Raw genomic sequence first — 6000 nt, forward strand, 5'->3', positions numbered from 1 at the left:
TAAAAGTAAGGCTAGAGCTGTTGTGAACATGACCCAAATCTGCCACCTCTTGTGTAATCAAAAGCTGCTATGGTCAAAAAATATTTGTGAGAGCAGGAAAGCATGAGCTTGTGCAATTAGGCAGTGAAACACATCAGAGAACAGCAATTAAGTAAAATTGCCATAATCTGTTACTTAGAATCAAGGTGGATCACATTAACAGCTGGAAACATGATGGTACAGAGATGTTTGCCAACGAACACAAATGCATACAACGTTCTTCTCCAGTGCTCCCTCTTCCCAGTTTCCTCAGGATGACTGCAGCAGCTCAGGAGCAAAGCTGACAGCACAAACATCCAGAGCTTATTGAGGCATTCAACCCTGCACATAACATTGCTCACACCCTGAAGGGACTCTGCCGCTTACAATCTGTGATCCCTGCCCAGGGCTATCAGCAAGTTTTGTGAAATGTGGAGAGCATTAGGTGAAGAATTCCACAGAATGTCAGTGACAAGACAAATCACCATAAAACAGTAAAAAAAACCCAAAAAGGCAGGGAATCGTTCAATGGGTAAGAATTGCAGTCTCTATCCAGATGCCATCCTCTCATCAACGCTTAGTTCTTTCCTTTTCATTCGTTTGCTTCAGTGCAACCTAATCCCCTTATTTTTTTGTTGTGCTGCTTTCAAGTCAGACTGCTTCTTGATGATGCCTGAGTACCAGATATGGATAACAGAACACAAGACAGCCTCTCCACTCTTCTTCTGACACTTGGTTGTCAAAACTGTGCTGAGAACTAAGACTGGGCTTCAGAAAGCCATTTAACAACAGCAGTCAACTGCTATTCAGCGCAGATGTTTCTTAGAAGAAGGGAGTTTAAAAAAAGTAGCAATAATAACAATTTAAAAAATGAAGTTTGAGAAACACAGAGGTCACTGTGGAATTATGTCCATTAAAAAAACCCTAACACAAAACCCAGGAAGGTTTGCTTCCTTATCAGATTTCATAACTTTGATCCAATAAACCCAGCTGTGCCCCACAGGCACCTCTTACTAAGAGCCTGACTCAACTCTCCATTTCACATTTGAAGCAGGTCTTGAAAACACCTGAAATCTCCCCATGGCACATACACGCATAATAGATTTGTAGAATAGTTTTTTGGGGTTTTTTTTTGTTTTGGAAGTCTACCTAATGCCAAGGCATAGCACATTCTACACAGCTAAACAAGTTTGGATGCATTTAAGCCTTCTTAATTTCTAGTCCAGTTACAAGCACGGGCTAGTCAGCTGCTAAGATGTGTCACCTCACCTTGGCAAGTCTTTTAACATATGACACTATCAATCAATTAAAACAAGGCAGCAATTACTTGTTCTTTTGAGCAGACCAAGGAAGTGTCCCTTCTGACTTCACCTATTTAACTTGTCTCATATAATATACAACTGCCAAAGCACAAACGTGTCAACCTGGATTTTAAGAAAACTATTTTCTTCACTGAAGTAATTTTCAACATAACCTGTGAAGACAGGAAGACAATGTGCTATTTTGCTAGAGAATATCCTAGCCAATTGACAAGTTTTACAGCACCCAGAGATCCTATTCCACTCTAAAAGTAGTAAGTGTAATATACGTTGCCTTTTCCTCTCCCTTCCTGATCTGTGCACTAGGTCTCTAATCCATTTGACTTCTTTCCCTTCTGCTCTGTATGACTCAGTTAATCACTGCTCTTTGACAAAACCTTTCCAAGCACTTCCAAAACTTATGCAAGTTATGCTGCACTTCCCACACCTCACAACCTGACATCTTGTCAAACTAATACTGATAGATAAAAGCTGTCAAGCACACGAGACTTCCCAAATTGGAGATACAAGCAATTAACAATTCACAAGTGAAGATCCTTACAATTGTTAACAGGTGTTAACATTGCTTTACCCAAAACCACACTGTATATTTTCAGCCATTTCAACTGTTACTACAATTCTACAGTTATTTCAGGGGTTTTCCTCAAAAGGTTCTTAAGGACAACTCATCTGCCACTGGCAAGTTTGTTTCTTTAATGAATCTCAATCCTAAACTCTATCCAGGATTTAGCAACCAACGAAGGCTCACAAAAATCCTTAAACCAAACAACAAAAAACGCTCTCTTGCCTTTTATGTAATATGTACTGTTTCTCCTCAAAGACACATTTTCCCTACTCTTGAAATATTAAAGACTGTCCTTAGATTCTGCTGTTTGCTGGAGTACCTATCATCACTGCCTTTCAACATTTCTACAGCAGCAACAGCAGCTGTTTTCCTTTATCCTTTTGTCTAAGAGAGACAAATTACATACAAACCTCAGAGTTCTGGGCCTTTTACACTGACTACTGTTTCTTAACTGTAATTGTGCATAGAAAGCTGATTTAACTATTTATTCTTCACTGAACACAGAAAACAAATGCTCCACCTAGGTAGAAGCATCACCTTCTTCTCTCTAAAAAACACATTCCTTAACAACCCCCGCCAATTTCCTAGTTGTCCAATAAAAGTTCTGACAGTCACAGGAAGGGAAAAAAAAAATCTAAAAGTGAGGTAAAACGTATTTGAGAAATTTATTTTTAAGTGTAGGACTGTAAATGGAGGTATGAGTAAAGTTACTCAGTGTTACCAGAACTGAAACCAAATCGATTCTAGCATCCTGTAAGACATAGTGCACCCTTTCCAAAAGGGCAGATGCTCTGCGATACCGCGACTGACCCCTCACACCAGCCACGCTCACTCTTCATCCCTGTGCAACATTTGCCCGAGTCTGGGGGAGACGGGCACGCGGGGAAGTTTTTCCTGGGCAAATCCTCGCCATGAAAGGCTGATGATCCAGGAGACTCCAGATACGGCACCACAAGCAGCAGCACAAAGAAACCCAGCGTCCTTCACTCACCCTTCCTGCAGAGAGTTAGTCCCACACCTAAGGTTATTTACTTTTCTTGACAGGACCCTGCTACATCACACACTGCAAGGGCTGCACGCCAGCTGAGAAGTTTTTAAGAGCCAATGCAGCAGATGGAGCCCCAAGCAGTCAAGGTATTTTAATCTGCATGCTAATAGCTCGCTCAATATATTAGCTTCAGGCTATTGCTCAGATTCTGTGTGCAACAAGGCAGCAGCAGCTCTGAGGAGTATCTGTCATATATGAACACTCAGATCTTAAGTTAATTGAAATTAAAAACCTTATAAGTATAAAACCCCTGAGCTTAAACTGGCTGCCCAATTGCTTTTAGAAGCACTGCATGCCACCTCTCAGCTGTTAATTTCTGCTGCATGATGCAGAGAGAAACAATTATACAACACAAAGCTTTGCTTCTGCTGCAAAATGAACCAGCAGAGGGAGTTTACACCAACACTACTTCTCACGGCTCTGACATCTCCAAAATGGTCCAACAACCTCAGTATCCAAACAGAAACAGAGATCACTCTTTGAATTTCACTTAGGCTAAAAATAAGCAAGAAAAGGTGACTTGTAAAAGAAAGGAAACTGAGCTGGCAACATATTATGATGAAAAAGAAATTGACCTCGGGGTAGGCACCAACATTAGGGGAAAAACATCTACATCTGCTCACAGTTAAAAAAACCACACACTTTTGGAGCTATAGGTCCCTCAAAAATTCTGTTAGTCTGCTGCCTACACATTCATCTCCTCAGTAATTTGCTTACTAAATAAAAAGCCTGCAAGCCAATTCACGATGGTACATGAAAGACAAACACGAATCCCTGCCTTAAAAAAAAAAAAAAGGCAGCGTTTACAAAATGCTTTGTTAAAATTATTTTAGATACTGCTCTACAGAGTTTATAGTTCAGCTAAATAAATCCACGCTGCATAGAACAATAGCCTAACACAACATCCTACCGGGAAAACAGTACCAATTGTCCTCGCAACAAAAAAACTACAGTTAACTCCTCAAAGATTATCCCCTTATTTGCAAAGGCTGCTAGAACACAATCGCACGTTTGTTTGTTTCACTCACTCCTCAGGCTCCAATGCTGCAGCTTATTCCAGCTAGGCAGACCTAGTCCTGCACAGAAAAACTGCAGGCTCAGGCCTTCATTTCTCCTAATTGTCTTTGGGAATTATGAACAGCAGTGAGAACACAAAAGCTCGGATATCTGGCTTTAGAACAACACAGAGTGACTGGCACGCTTAATCCCTTTTTAATTTGAAGTACTCCTTAACCAAGGAAGAATCAAACCCTTCACATCACACCGATCTTCCCCCAGTCTACGTTTGCTTTTTTTTGATTACATATTTTGGCACTGAGAAGAAACACAGAAACCATATACTATCATTATATTAACAATACTATTGATGTTAAGTAGATCCATGAACCAAAGGATGTTACTGAGGCATTCTCCCTGTCAATGAAGGCTTGCACTCCCTGAAAACATGTGCCTTAACTTACTTTCCTTGGACCTTACAGGAAGCAAAATTTCTATGGCAAAACTCACACGTTCCAAACCTCTACACAATTTATTTTCAGATGCCCTTAATGAGCCACACAGGGGAGGAAAGAACGGCTGATCCAAAGGCTGACAACCAGACCTCCGTTTGCTTTGAGCAACCAGCAGGCAAAAAGCACGATCATGCACGTGAACGCTGCTGAACATGACTGGTTTAGCCACCCTTGTGAGGATGACAGTCATCCACCCACCATAACAAACCTCCAATTACAAAACTAATCACAACCACACTTTGCCTTATTTTTTTTTCCCTACACTGAGCCACTAGTGCTACTTATCAAATCCATTCACTGAGGACAAGACTTCTAAATCTTCTAAAGCAATGCCTTTCAATCTGACGCATAGAGAGATAAGCATTCAAGGGGGAAACATTCAGATTAAGGCACTAAAGAATGAATGCATCTTCCAAACAGCTTCTTAAAGTTTTTCCTAAAATACTCTATTCTCCAAACACATTTCCATTTATGATGCTTTGCACCCTTTTCTCTCAATCCCACCCCCTGTCGGAACGACTAAAGCCCATTTTACCTTCCGTCAGTAGAGGACAGCACAAACGGGTCACTTGAACTTTCTAAATCAGAACCCTGCAAGCTCCTTATAAAACAGGTAAATATTCCTTCAGTGTTAATTTACAAGAGTTTTCTAAATTGGAACTCTGCAAGTTCCTTTAAAAACAAAAAAAAAAAAACAAATACCCCTTCTGTTTAAAAGAAGCGCGTTAAAAACCCGAACAAACGCTGTTCATAGAAAGCCGGGCGAGGAAAAACAAAAAGCGCTGAGTTTTTCCTGCTGCGGTTTGGTTTGTTTTGTTTTTTCTTTTTTTTTTTTTTCTTTTTTTCCCCGACAAGCCGGGTACCTCAGTCAGGCTCCAGGAAGCCGGCGACAAAAGGGAAGGATAAACCGCACCACCACGATCCAGGAAAACAAAAAGGAAAAAAATCAGTAAGAACGCACAGTGTTAAGGACATGCAGTAGCAGCCTTCCAGAGCGCTGTGGGGGAAATGGCTGGCGGCGACACAGAGCGCGGGTGAGGATCCCCACCCCAGCCCTGCTGCGGCGACAAGGACCCTCTCTCTCTCTCTCCCTCCCTCCTTCCCTCTCTCCTCTCCTCCGCACGGGCACCGCCACCCTCGCAGCCCCGCACAGCCGCGGTGCCCGCCCGCTGCCCGCGGCGCCCTGACGGGACGGCGAGGGGCGGGCGCTGCTCACCCGCTGCCCGCGGCAGCTCCCGGCGGGCTCCCGGCTCACGGCCGTCGGGGCCGCGCGCGCCGCCGGCGCCCGCGCACGTGACGAGGGGGGAGCGGGAGGGGCAGAGTTGCGCCGCATCACGTGACTCGCCGGAGGGAGGCGGGAACGCGGAGCGGGGGGGAGCCCCCCTCCCTCTTGACCGTTCGCGCGCTCCGTCACGTGGGCGGCCCCTCGCTCCCTATTGGGCGCCGCGGGTGCGCCTGGCGCGTGACCCGTGCCCTTCTCCGCTGTTCCGCACAGCCCGGCGCGGGGCGTGGATGGTTGGGATAGGGACAGGGGGCTGG

The 6000-nt window shown here is 44.0% G+C and overlaps 1 protein-coding gene across 3 annotated transcripts in view; it reads right to left on the reverse strand.

Moving 5' to 3' along the window:
• Positions 1-5706, reverse strand: part of RCBTB1 (RCC1 and BTB domain containing protein 1) — a 24357-nt gene extending 18651 nt beyond the window's left edge. The window contains exon 1 of one of the 3 annotated variants that reach the window (XM_041407383.1): positions 5678-5706. The gene's annotated coding sequence lies outside the window, so the exon portion shown is untranslated. Of the gene's footprint in view, positions 1-5324; positions 5532-5677 lie in introns of those variants that run through there. The other 2 variants (XM_041407382.1, XM_041407384.1) reach the window with 2 other exon arrangements.
• Positions 5707-6000: the final 294 nt, after the last annotated feature.

Source organism: Onychostruthus taczanowskii, unplaced genomic scaffold (genome assembly GCF_017590055.1).
Source record: "Onychostruthus taczanowskii isolate IOZ18803 unplaced genomic scaffold, ASM1759005v1 scaffold26, whole genome shotgun sequence".
Lineage (NCBI taxonomy): Eukaryota > Metazoa > Chordata > Aves > Passeriformes > Passeridae > Onychostruthus > Onychostruthus taczanowskii.